Source organism: Lepeophtheirus salmonis, chromosome 4, assembly GCF_016086655.4.
Source record: "Lepeophtheirus salmonis chromosome 4, UVic_Lsal_1.4, whole genome shotgun sequence".
Classification (NCBI taxonomy): domain Eukaryota; kingdom Metazoa; phylum Arthropoda; class Copepoda; order Siphonostomatoida; family Caligidae; genus Lepeophtheirus; species Lepeophtheirus salmonis.
Genome location: NC_052134.2, coordinates 49,756,342 through 49,771,284, shown reverse-complemented (window position 1 = coordinate 49,771,284; position 14,943 = coordinate 49,756,342).

Below are 14,943 nucleotides of genomic sequence, written 5' to 3'. Positions count from 1 at the left end.
GATACAATGTTGGAATTAACAATATTAGATATTCCTTTTATCAACTAAAACTTTAATATACATACTTAAGTAAATATCAAAATCTTCAACAATCATCCTACCGCAAGGATGCTAATGGAGAACAAAGACATCCTTTACATTCTGATTGTGGTTACGATTATCTAATATCTTCATGATAGGTCTCCTGTCTGTGTTTGATTCAATTTCACGGACGGAATTTGAAACAATTTGGCAAATTTTATTACTTAAGGAAATTTTTGTCTGTTTTGTCTGTCCGTCCACGGACTAGCAAGTTTGTCTTAGTTTGTAGTACGCTGATAATAAAATTTATAATACGGATACATCCTCGAAAATATATAATTAATTAATATTTTTATAATTATGTATGTATAAACTAATATCTCTAATATAGTAAAATATAATACTGTACCATTTAATATTAAACGTTTTCATAATAAGATAATTGAAACATTTTAATAATTCGTCAAATTTTCCAAAATAGTGTTAGAAGTACGGTTTTGAAAATGAACATAGTTATCCAATAGTTGAATTATATTTACTTTTTTTAAATCCCAAAATACCTATGAAAATTGAAAAGTTATTTAACAAAAAGTTGAAGTACATACATCAAACCACAAAATTATATAAAAAACAACATTCCATCATAAATATTATAGTATATGTGCAATTTAAACTTTACCTTATTTCCAATGATGTTAAATATTTGCTTCATGAAATTCCGTTAAAGGATAGGTGAAACATTTTAGTATTTTCTCAAACTTTTCAAAATAAAGTATCTCAAAAAATTATACAATTTTATACCCATTGCTATTCCAATCCTTCCCATACAAAATATTTGGAGCACCCTTTATATTGTTAATATACCTACAAATTATACTAGTAAAAATGGGTATCTTAACAACATAGAGGGTGCTTCAAATATTTGTATATTTTCTCCTCAGTCCTCACTGTAATTTACATATGATTATAGATTTCTTATGAACCTTTATCATAGGATAATACCATGCAAGATCTGGAGGGGTTGATGTATAAATAACTATACTCTCCAATTTTTTGGTCAACTTACTTTCGGCTTTCAAAAATTTATGTGCTTTTGCTCAGCGTGAGCACTACTATTTATTATCTCTATGCCCCTGTATCCCTTTATTGCATTGGTATGACCTTCATTGGTGATTCATGAAGCATGTATGTACAATGTACATATTATTAGCTATGTCAATTATTCTTTTTATGAAATATGTTAATATATACTCAACATTTATTCGTTGAATAACTTAAGAATTTTTCCACTACATATTATTGATATACTTAGCAGAGACTAGACACTTGTTAGTTGTTAGGGATGCCTTTATTTTTTAGGGTAGTATATATTGTATTTTTTGTTGAACAAGTGATAAGAATGACACTTTTTAAGTACAATTTAAGCCTTTTTAATACATTGATCCATACCGCATAACAATATTTTACACATGTTTTTTTGTTTTTTTTGAGATATATCATATAGGACGGTGTTACCTCGCTAACACACAAAATAGCCTGTACTAAATATTTTTTTATGTGCTGTCGATTCCCCCGTCTCACTTAATAAATCCTAGCTATTTCATAAAGTAATACTTTTATAATATACCGAGTGGTCCATTGAAATCTGAACACTTACTAATTCAATAATTAATGAGGGATGGATGAATGAAATTAATTCATATTTCGATATAATAAAGCATAAACAATTAGTTACAAAAGAGAACAAATCTGAGCTCTCTAGCTTACTCACAAGTCGAGAAAATGAGACTTAAACGGGATTGACGAATTTCCATTCGCGCACTCCAAGCAGTTGGGCGTCTCCAGGACTACCATATGGACCATCAGTAATTCCGAAACGTTGGAGAGGAAGAAGGGCTCTAGGAGAAAGGGCAAACTGAACCTGGATGAGTTAAAGAAAACAGCCAAGGCCAATCCCCTCAAGTCCATGAGGGCCCATGCAAGATATCTCGGAGTTTCAATACAGACTGTCGAGGGAGCTATAAAAAAGTGGATGGAAAGAGCCTTGTGAGGGTGGAGACGCCACTTTTGACACCAACAATGAAATAAACCCATTTCTCCCGTTAGACGTATCTTTTAAGTTCTTTTGAACTCTTTTTGACACTTTTGGTCCCCCTACACCCCTGATGCCCACCCCCTTGACTACACCTTTTGGGTGCATGTTGAGGGGAAGGCCTGCTGTGTCCGTCGACCAAACATGGAGGCCCTCAAAGCCACTGTCAGCCAGTACTAAGACGTCGTGATAGATGACTACATCGGCAGCGGGTGCCAGACCTTACCCCACCGCTTGGAAGCCATAATTACCGATAAGGGAGGCTACATTAATAATTTAAAAAAATATTTCCTAAGATCTTGTTTATTTCCTTCCCCCCCCGTGTCACAGATGCTTGAACTTGATGAAATTTAATGACAATTAAACTGCTCTTCACAAAAACATTCTTCAAATTATCATGATCATTTTGATTTCTAGCTTTAGCATTTACAAAATGCTAACGATTAGCATCACGGTTTATTAGTGATTTCCATTAGAGTTATTTCCGGTTATATGCATAGAACATAATTATATTTTCTTCATCAAGAATAATAAGAAGGTGTTATTGAGTTACGAGTTTCGTGACCTCATTCTTTTTATTATTATCTTGAAGAGATAATAAACTATTTCCTAATTCATAGAGTTGAACTGGGCAGACTATGGTCATTTTTTTGTTACTGAAAATGCCTACTCTTATGAGGTATTTCAAAACCCTGTCTGCTACGATATTTAAAGAACTATAAGAGAAGGTATGATTTCATTATTTCAAAAGAAGTCGGGCAGTAAATAAAAAACCCAAAAATGTCAAATCTTTTTTCAAGCTTCAATATTTGAACATGAAGAAACTAACGAATATTCCAAGTCGTAAAATGGCTCAAAGATTATGAGTATAAATAGTAAAGATACAAAAAAGTAAGTAACGTTCATTCCAGAGCAAGTTTTAGGGGGAAATACAAGGTGCACTTGCTCAAGGTAATTATTGCCCTTAATCAGTGATGAGTGAAGAAATATATAACGTTAACTCAGAGAGTCTTACAGGCTATTTAATTGAGATTAAATCCTTAAGGGATCAGTTGAGTTCTGTTTTAAAAGAGACTCCATGCTTTAAATATATTGATTATTTAATTAATGAAGGATAATATTTAATTATAAATCTCTTTTAACAAGTAATCATCTTAAAATATATTGTTTGTTAAAGAGGATTTTTATTCATGATTACATTTAATTGATCGATTTTATGTACGGACCTCAATAGATTCAACATAATGCATAAAGCACCAACAGTTATCAATTGTCTGTTCCCAGATTGTGCTGAAGTTATCGAGAGGGACTCAGACACAGTGGCAATTGCTCAATTAATAGTTTGAGTCATCATAAACCACTTTCACGAGACTTAGAACCTATTCATAAGTATCATTCATCGCCTTGTAAGAGACCCAAAATTGATTTTGAAACGACAGAAAAAGCCTGGTATAGTTTTCTGTCTAGTTTCTACTTTCAAACGACGGTCCAGGATGACTAAAGAAATGGAGGAAGATACAAGTACGGGAAAATGCACACATTGCGGAAAGTTCTTTAAATTATTTACTGACGGCTATAAGGGTTATAACACGAAACCTCATAAAGATTGCCTAGAATGTGGGCGCAAAATAAGAAACCAAAATAAGCAAGAGGTGTCGGGAAGTTCACAAAACCAAGATAATAAAGAAGAGGCTCCTATATGGGATATTTCTACTTCTCAGACATCAAAAGCTCACCTCGTATTCAGAAACGAAATATGAATAAATGAAAAACCCATGGCGCAACCGACAATACAAATGAATGTATCTATCCATAAAATGGACTACAAAAATATATCACACAAATATCCTAAAATAAGTACAGTGATGAACCACGCAATAGCTGATGCAGGAGCTCAACTTTGCCTTTTCAAAACCGGAGGCAAGCCCTTACTAAAGTTCACGACATCAAGCTATGGCAATGAATGGGGGAAAAATAATATTTATGGTGCTGTTTTACTTCGCATATCAATAGAGAGTAAAGATAACAGTAGGAACAATGGAGCAATGGTCTACGTAGGTCCACAAGCTAGGAGTCTATACTTATCAATGGATGTATTAAAGCAGCTGAAGGTAATTGGCAAGTAATTTCCAAGTGCAGTTAACGCTGTGATGGGGAAGGAAAATTATAAAAAATGGGTCGAATGTGGCTTTTGAGGCATACTGTGCCTCCAGAGGAACCAAGCTTTTGAAGCTGATGAATCGAATGTTCCTCTAATGAAAAAATGGATAGTTGACAGATAAGCAACATCTACTTTTAATACATGTCCGCATCAACCTGTACCCAATGTTGAGGGTCCAATAATTAAGATACTACTGGAACCAAATTATATACCTAGAGCTGTACATACTCCTTCACCAGTGCCTATTTTCTGGAAAGAGAAAGTGGAAGAAGATTTAAGAAATGACGAGAGGATGGGTATCATAGAACGCGTACCAATAGGAGAATCAAGTGAATGGTGCCACAGAATAGTAGTAACTAGGAAAAATGATGGAAATCCTAGACATACAGTGGATTTGTCTCCCCTCAATAAGTATTGTAGGAGAGAAATCCATGCCAGGAAGTCTCCTTTTCACATGGCAAGATCCATACCTGCAGAGACATACAAAACAGTCACTGACGCATGGAATGGCTTTCACAGTGTTCCAATTCGAGATCAAGACCGTCACATGACAACGTTTATAACACCTATAGTAAGTTTCGAAGAGATCACCTCAGGGTTTTTTTTGTAGAATGTGGATGGATATAATCAACGTCTTGATGAGATCATGTCTGACTTTAATGGAAGAGTATGCCTTGTTGATGAAACTTTGGCAAATAAAAATAAATTCAAATTTTTTAATAAGATTGTTGACTTTGCAGGGTTCAGAATATCTGATAACCGAGTAGAACCCTTACCCAAATTTATTGAATCGATTCGTTCATTCTTTGTATCCAATTCGTGGCGTGATTATGTACCAGGACAAAGTGATCGTACCAGAACCACTTCGCAAGGAAGTGTTGAAGATAATATTTCATGCGTCATCATGTGTGTGTTGGCCAGGAATTACAAACGACATTAGGCGTACTAGGGACCTATGTAAGTCATGCAACTCTATTGCTCCTTCACAGCCTAGATGTCCACCTATACTATCTAATGTATAAGGTACACCATTCGAAACCATTGTTGCCGACTTTTGTAACATCGGATGTTACAGGTACCTTGTAATCGCTGATAGATTGTCGGGATGGACAGAGGTGTCCAGTTCATCTGATCTAAAGGAGTAAAGGGATTGTTGATAAGCTTGAGAAGTTTCTTCCTAATGTTTGGAGTTCCTGAAGAAATCTCAAGTGACAATGGGCCGGAATTTGCATCTTATGAAACTAAAGAATTTTTTTAAGAAAAGTGGGGATCACCCACCGCACGCCCTCTGCTTATTTTCCGCAATCTAATGGAAGAGCAGAGGTAGAAATTAAAAAAAATCAAAAGAATGCATTGAACATTGGTCGGAACAGATCATTGAATAGTGATGAATTTGTTAAGACTATCTTAACTGTGAGAAATACACCAGATCCTGAAATGGAAATTTCTGGAGCCAGAATAATTTTTGGTACACATATGAAAGACTGTTTGCCTCGGTTGGACAAAAAAGAACAACAAAAAAATTTGACCCCAAATGGCGGGAAGCGTGGGACTTAAAGAAAAATCCATGAGAGCGAGGGCAATAAGGGTTTATGAAGGCTTTTTGGCTGGATCTAAGAGAAGGGAACCCTTGAGTATACATGACCGTGTGATTGTCCAGAGCAAGCAGGGACTTCGACAAAGTAGATGGGATAGGTTGGGTAAAGTAGTAGAAGTTGGAAGGCACAATCAATATACATTAATGGTAGTTGATTCTCCACGCTTGACTTAAAGGAACAGGCGTTTTCTGAATAAACTGGACGACCCATGAGGATTCTGGGGAGGATAATTTAGGAATCAATTGTGAAAAGAATTATATAACGTTAACTGTATAATATAAGATATATTGATTATTTAATTAATGAGAGGTAATATTTAATTATAAATCTCTTTTAACATATAATCATCTTGAAATATATTGTTTGTTTAAGAGGATTTTTATTCAATGGGCAAGTTAACTTATCTTTTTCACTAGTTAAGTTAAATTAAATTATTATTTTTTATAACTAGTTGAATTAAAGTTAATTTCGAGTTAATTTTTTAACTAGTTAAGTTATTCTTTAGACTATTTTAAGTTAAATTAACTCAACAAACCTTGGTTAAGTTAAAACTAATTTTGATATTAAAATAACTATGTAAGTTAGTCCATTGAGAGATTTATCAAGACTTTATAATAAAAATTATTTGTCGGTCTATTTGACTGAAATTTTCTCCGCTTCCTTGAACGATCAAGAAAACAATACAGATTCAAGTTACTACTAAAATGGAAGTGAAAGACACCTAAAATTTTATATTTCTGAGCTTCTATCTAATTTTAAACTATAAGTAAAATTATAAAAATATCGGAGATACTATAAAAATATCCTTTATATCGATTTGATGTGGAATTACTCAGTTGAAAAGTTTAATAAAACAGATAGTGTCAAAACAGTGTTTAACTAAATCATGGGAGATTACTTAAAGACAGTTTTTTAGTCTTTCAACTTAGAATAATAAAATAAATTTAACTGTAACTAATTAACTTATCAAGTTAAGTAAAATTAAGATAATGCAGTTTAAAAAATTAACAAGTTAATTTAAAAGTTAATTTTGATAAGTTAAAAATTAATTAGTTAAGTTGAAGTTAAAATAACACTGTTTAAATAATTAACTAATCAAGTTAAAAGTTAATTAAATTAACTTATTAACTTATCTAAGTTCAGCTAAGTTGCATTAAGTTGCCCAACTCTGCCCTTAATGTAGTTGACTACAAGAATAATTATTTGACACCTAGGAATGCTCAGGATATAATGAATGACTATGAAAATTATAAATAGCAACACAACCTTGATGAATTTGCATACATCACGAAAAAACATGAAAAGTGACATCTTGCTAAGAAAAGATTTCTTCGTATCTAACTAACTTTGGACGAAATTGATTGTGTGGTAGTCCTTTTATTTAAAAAAAATTAGCTAAGGATTGCCTCAACAGAAATTCTTAGGAAAATAACAAATGACCCGAAAGGGTGTGGATGAGATAAAGTCTGCTTAACCCTTATGGTACATTAATGGTCAATGTGACCAATTTCAACTTTTGTGTTAACTAAAGTACTGGTTATTCTTTTTTCTCTTTATGATTTTTTTGGCATATCCTCATCTAAGGTCAAAATTTGTCAAATTGAAAGGCCATGGAGTTACCGTAGAGTGTTTGTATACCAAGATGTTGTTACGGGTCATTTTAACTCGGAGATTTCATATGGGGTTTAGATCCCGAGTAAACTTATTGCTTTGATATTCATTTTGTGGACACCAATCATAATTATTTGATTATTATTTGACATCCTTTCAAGTCCCGAGATCAAGAGTGAGTCTTGATGAGGAACTTATAATCTCTTTTATTTGTCACTTGTCATTTCATCTTTTTATCAATTGCCCCATAAATGAGCTTTAAAATGTTTTAAGTAGAAGAAACTGTAGCCCAAGGTAGTAACGGAGATACTATAATGCGGATCAAAATGACTTGAAACATAATCAATTTAATGATGTTTCCCAGTATAATACAAAGTTAAATCATATTTATTTATTTGTCTTTCCATTCCTTTAGATTAGGCTTCATGATATTTTTAAATCATAAGCATCTATTTTTAAATATTGAAAAATACAATTCCTACTGAACACTCAAATAAATATCTTCAAACTTTATATACAATAGCAATGCCCTAAGGTAATTACTAAGAATTAGTCACGGGACTTTGCTTAAAAGGAAAAGCTATGCACATTCCTATCTGTGTTTTCTGCTCTTTTGAGCATGCAAATAGTACATAAAGGTGAATTGACTTATGTGAGTAAAGTATATTTATTTAAGCAAATCTTTTCTCTTGTTGTAAATTATTATTCCGAGTTTTCAAAATCCTAAGCATTTTTCGGTAAGAAAAAAAAAATTGAAAAAATAGATTGTAACCCTGACAACTTGAGAAATGTTTAGAGAGGAGAGTAGCTTAGTTGTCATGGCGTTTCATTAAATCAGCTACTAGCAGACATATGGTACTCCTTAATTAAGACCCTTGTTCATAACAGCTGTCTGTTATATAATTTTGGGGGGATAAAATGAATTACTAATGTAAAGAAAAGAACTCTCTTCATTTAAAATAGCACAAGTTAAGATAAAATATTGGAATTATATAAAAATTAATATTTATTATGCATTTTAAAACAATTTACACCAAAGATTTGCAATAATGCTTACATCAGATGTAACACCACGACTAATTAAATTATGATCAAAAAGAAGAAAGAACACACGTAATAACCTTCGTTTTAAAGGTAGTTTTTTCATTACAAACTATTCCACTTTACTCAAAACATAGAGGGGATGTGTGTAAAGAAAAAACTAAGTATAGCGATTAGAAAAAAAAAAAATGGTTGATGTTTGTGCTCTTTCTTCTTCCTTGTTCATTATTTAAATAGTCGTGGTGTTAATTTCTATTTTTTCATAAAGTTTTATACTTTAAATTAAATTTTATAAACTTTTTTTTGGAAAAAAATGTTACATTTGAAATTTAATTTTAGAATTTTTTTTCCAAAAAATTTAATTTTGTTGTGAATAGCTGTGGATTTTTCAAATATTTCTCAGAAAATTTAATTTTAGAAACTTTTTTTTCAAAAAATTCTATATTTGAAATTTAATTTTAGAATTTTTCTTTTTAAATTTAATTTTAGAATTTTTCTTTTTAAATTTAATTTTAGAATTTTTCTTTTTAAATTTAATTTTTTTTCTTTTTAAATTTAATTTTTTTTTCTTTTTAAATTTAATTTTTGGAGAATAACTTTGAATTTTTGAAAGTTTTGTCAAAAAAATTTAATATTTTGTGATAAGCTGTGGATTTTTGAATTTTTTTAAAAGAAAATCTAATATTTAAAAAAAAAAACATTTTTTTTTAGAAAAATTCAATTTTTAAAATTTTTTCCCGAAAAAATTGTAAATTTTGGATTTTTTTTTTTGAAAAAAAAACTAAAAACCAGGGTCCTTCCAAAATATAATCCCACGGACTTCCCCTTCAAATTAAAAAGCATGAGGTTTATTTATTTATTTCATTTAACACTTGTAGGTAGTACTCCCATTACCCCAAAAAATTCATATATTACCCCATTTGGGGTTCTTTATCCCTGTTTCCTCACTGCTGCACTAAAATAAAAATTAATTTATTTAAATATTTAAAATAATTTTATTGATTTTAAATCTAATTTTAATATTTTCCCTGCAATAATTCCATTTTAAAAGTAGAATGTTTTCCTCAGCAGGGCAGTAATTCATCATAAAAAAGGAATCTGATATTAACAAGGGTCTTAATTTAGGTTTTGCAGGCATAAAAAAAACTGATGTGACGTGACCCTGGAAAGAGAGAATGAAAGGCGTGGAGGAGAATTAGTATGTGTAACACGTCGTTATTTTTATTGTTTCACGCAACCTTTCATCCAAAAAGAAACAGAAAAAAGACCCGAAATCATCTGGTAGTTAGCCAAATAATTAATCATACCTCTTCTATTTATATCTTATATATTCGCAGACTATAGTTGTCATATTATTTTTCACAGTTTTTAAAATAAAATGTAGAGAGTATTTTATTCGATACTGTATTACATTGTAATATTTGATTAAAATAGTAGTTTTTATATTATAATATATGTTAGCAACTATAATAGAAGACATAACTGCTGACAAAAAGATAGCTATAGCTATACAATAGTTCTCCTAGCTTGCTAATATGTTAGAATTTTAAATATTGGAAGAAATCTATCAATATTAATAAAGCTAAGTTTGTCTGTGTGCACGTATGTAAGTTCACTCTTTGTCGGTTCCAGCTCTAGCGGTTCTTGAATATTCAGACGGTATAAATACAAGATGGAAGATATGGGCTAGATTATGGACCCAGGTCTGCTACTAGGCTTGTTGGGGCCCTACAATATGACAACTATAATATTTCTTAAGCCAGGGGTTCCCAAACTTTACTATGCTAAGTCCCCACCCACTAATACCTTTTTATCTCTAAAAATGTGTACTATTTATGTGTATACTGAACGCAATCGTCAATTCTCCATCTTTCTGCCCCCCCTAGTCTCCAATCACGGCCCCCACTTTTTAAACCATTGTCTTAAGCAACCTTAGCTTTCGGGACCTCTGCTGAAACTTGGGGCACAACATACTCTGAAGTCCTGTTTGTATCTAATATCATTTCCTGGACCCAAATCTTCTAGCGACCCCCCTTGTTTTAAGGGCCTTTTACCAAACTGAGCCTGTATATAAAATAACTGAGACCGAAGGCTGGAACCGAGACCGATAAAGCAGCATCGAGACTGAAACCGTTGAATTGAAAGAACCGCTGAATCTGAACTGGGCACGACTATTGAGTGAGTTGAATCTATTTGAATGAATGGATTGAAACATCTTTTCTTTAGCAAAATTGTGAAAAAATATTTAAAAAGTAAATTGATACAACTGTAAAGCCATCTATAAGTAAAAAATAATGTATGTGGGTTTGCAATCATTTCAGTCATTTTTGATCTAAAAAATAATAATGTTATGCTTTCTGTAAAGAAGAAGAGTAGACCGGAATGTGCGGATTGTGATTGAATGATTTGAAAAATCATTTGAAAATGTGGGGTATTTTGAATGAATGAAATTGCATTTTTTTTGAAAATCTGCATTATTATGACTTCTGCCGCAAATGATTATAACTTTATAAGTTCGTGGTGGTCTTTAATTATTCTATCGTTCTGTAGTTGATAAAAAAGTTGCGAAGGAATGCTAAAAAAGTTCATATCTCATAAGTCATTACTCATAAAAAATGAGCATGAAATATATATTTTTAGATTCCATTAATTAATTATTGAATTGATACTACTTGATGTCTATGATAAAGAGTGATATTTGGATTTAATCAAGGCTATATGTACTGAAAATACAGTTAGAATTCATTTCATGGAGTATGATTATACAAAGATCATTATTGTTAAATATTTATGAGTAATATGTCTTTGTATGGGTATGTAATTTGTTGTCACGAACATCATGTAACTAAATTTATAATTCCCTAATATTAATATTTGCTTTTGAGGTCCTACAAATACCTAGAAAGAGATTTTCTAAAGAAGTGGTTAGAAATCAAAATATATATCTAGAGTATAACTAGTGATATAAGTTGTGTGTATTTTGTGCATGTTAGAAAGAAGAGGGCGAAAATTAAAGAGGTAATCCTGACAATTTGGAGAATATTTTGGAGGGCTGCAGCTTAGCCGCCATGACGTTTCATTATATCAGCTGCAATCTGCGTGATAAGGGAGAAGGAGGAGAATGAAGTAAACGAGACATGGGCAAGAATTACATTCATGAATAATGTTCATTCATGTTTGGAATTGTTGTGTCTTGACAAGGTTGAGGAGACACAAACTATTTAAAGCAGGAGAGATCCAGGACGACCGAGAGAAATGAGTAGAGGAAATGGCGTGGAGGAATAATACAACAGTTATTTATAAGAACATTTGTATTCTTATTATTGCAAAAACCTACTCTAATATATACATAAAACATACGACTATTTATACTTAAAACGAGGTAAAAGACTGTACTTTACACACACATATATATATATACAAGAAAATAAGAGAAGAGAACAATGGGGAAGGAAACACTTATACATTACAGGAATGCAGTTGAATGCAATAGAAAAAGAAAATTCACTACTCAGGAGTTAAATGATCGTGACTACATGTCCTATCAGTCCAGTCCTAATAAAAATTTTCAGTCCCAAGGCCACACTTTTTGATAGTGACGTCATAGAATATGATTGGTTGCATGTTTTGTCAAAATCAGTCTCTCTTTCACAGCAGTCGGTACGATACATCAAATTGAATATTCTATCAAGCCCTATTACATGATGGTCTAACCTTATAATTCTATTAACAATGGTCAGTCTTAGGACAAGACTTTACCTTTATTGTATCAGGCAACTTTTCCTACAAAAAGGACTCAAATAAGCCAATCACACCAACGGCTATTTATCTCTCATGTAATCCCAGGTATACATGGAAAACATTCTCAAATTATTACAATAGTTAGAAGGTTGAAATCCTTTTATTTATTGGTTTCATTTTGAACATCCTATAGTTCACTATTTTCTTAACATTAATGTAGAATAATATGCTGATGTGACGTGTACATAAATGCAATATTTTATTTGACTTCAAATAAAAGTCAAATTAAAACAAACAAATAAAACATAAATTGAACAAAATCTATTACAATTTAAGGTATACTTAAATCTTATTATATTCAAAATATTAATTCCTCCCCCCCCCATAAATCCTTATCGCACTAAAAATACAATTTACATTCAATTTTACAATCTATGTAATAACTAATAACTTATTATTTTTCATTAAGTTTGTTTAAATATTCCCTGATTACTTTGAAGTTATTGAAATAGTAATCTACTGCCTTGAACCAATTTCCCTAGTGTGTGACAATAGGTACTGGAGGTACGGGAATCTGGAAAGAAGTCGTAAAGTTCCGTTTTCTTAGCCCACCATTCAAAAACATTTTTTTTATTTCTAAAATGAGCTCGTTTGTCCATTTTTTTACAGTAGCACGCTCCATCCGCGATGAAAAATAACTAATTTTCATCAAAGTCCAAACCAAGAGTTAGTTGAATACTCTGAACGACAAAACTTGGAACATTAACGGCATTAGCAACTTTTATATCTATCATGCTGATAAGATAAGGACGACCCAAGAAATACCCATCCAATGGACCCATCAATATAGCTGTCATTGATCGTTCCCGGTTGTCTTTAGTCTCTATAATAGCTATGAAAATATCCTTATCTCCAATTTTCCCGTTAATTTTGGAGATTACACCCTTGCTGACAACCTCCATTAATCTATGTAAAGTCCTTCTACTATGGAGTGTTCTATCAGCATATTTCTTCATAAAATGTGAGAGAATTGAGTTCTCAGGAATATTACAGGAAACTAACATCTTTAAGAGGTCGGTGTTAAAGTTGTCAGAATCATCCTGAGTCAATTGTTGATCATATGCATTGATATTCTTGATGTGGGACGAAGACATTAAGTGTCATTTGACTCTGGATGGAGTGCTTTAAAAGTGATTACAACGGCATATTCGACAAAATATTTAATTGTTGTCCAGTAAGTAGCTCCAAATTTCTTGGCCTCCATTAATGTCAATCCAGGTGTAGGAATAATTTTTTTAGGTTTTTAAGGTCTGGTCAGAAGAAAAGCAAATGTATATAATGACGACATTGGGGTAAGAAGTTGGGAATATTTGAACATATTTTAAACTTTTAGTGTAACTTATTCATCTAAATACAAAAATATCTTGTTTATTAAATTTCTTAGTAATATTTAGCATAATTTCGTTTGATTTAAAATCTGATTACTATATTTAGTTTCTAAATTAAAGTTTTTGGATAAGAGGATCCTGATTTATTCTGATGAGAAAATTGTAGGATTAACTGAATCCCTGTTTATTTTTATTATTTAACACAATAATATTACTCAGACCTCTATACTCTTATATAAATTTTTATATTTTGTTATTAACTGTTGATTTTTCCTTCTTTTCCCCAAATATGTATTCTTAATGTTGGTTGGTTGAATTAGCTTTTGTTAAACCACTGAACATTTATGATTAAATGATAATTCCATAGGTGGAAAGAATGGGATAATAACTACTAACTGATTTTAGGCCTCTTTTATACATTTTTGTAAAACGAAAGGTTGCGTGATAAAATTATGGTATGTGTGTATATATATCGTACACCTCACTAACACAAAAATATACCGTGTATTTGGCTGCTAGCTATCGACGTTTCTGCTTCTTTTCTCTTAATCATTTTTCTGAATGTTGAATGGTTGAAATATAATTTGCTCATTTTAGGCCGTGAAGAATAATCCCACAGTTGGGAAGGATTGGCTAACTACCAATGGACTTTTCCTCCTGTTTCTTTTAGATAGGAAAGGTTGCGTGATACGATAAAGGTGATATGTGACAATGACTCAACAAGACATTGAAAATAAAGTCATTTATACCATGCAAATGAATTTATATTCATTGTTTGATAACATAATTCTACTTTAGTACAATGTAACTTTGTATTTAAAAGGAAGAGGATTCACTGATAACATGAATTTTCATTTGTGACTTATCATGTCTCGTGAAATTTCTTACTAATTATATTCCACAAAAACACTTTGTCTTTTATAATATTAATAGATTGAATATGAAATCATTAATCTGTATGTGAATTAGAGTAGATCTTTATCACTCATGTTCGTACAAAGATCCTTTCAATGTCGTTAATTTCATGCATTTGGGATGAGTTTAAACAAAAACAATCTTAAACAAAATAGCCCAATATTTCAAAGACATATACCGCTGCAGAGATAGAAATCCAGTAGAATCGTTGATTCACCTAGTAGAGATTACAATTCTATTCTCTCCTATGAAAAATTACAATTTTACTGAGGGAGATAGAAGCATTAAATATTTCAAGAGGTTGTGTGTGTTCGAAAATATGACACAAATTCATTACCTCTATGGTAAAAAATCCTAATAGGTTTTACAACCCCA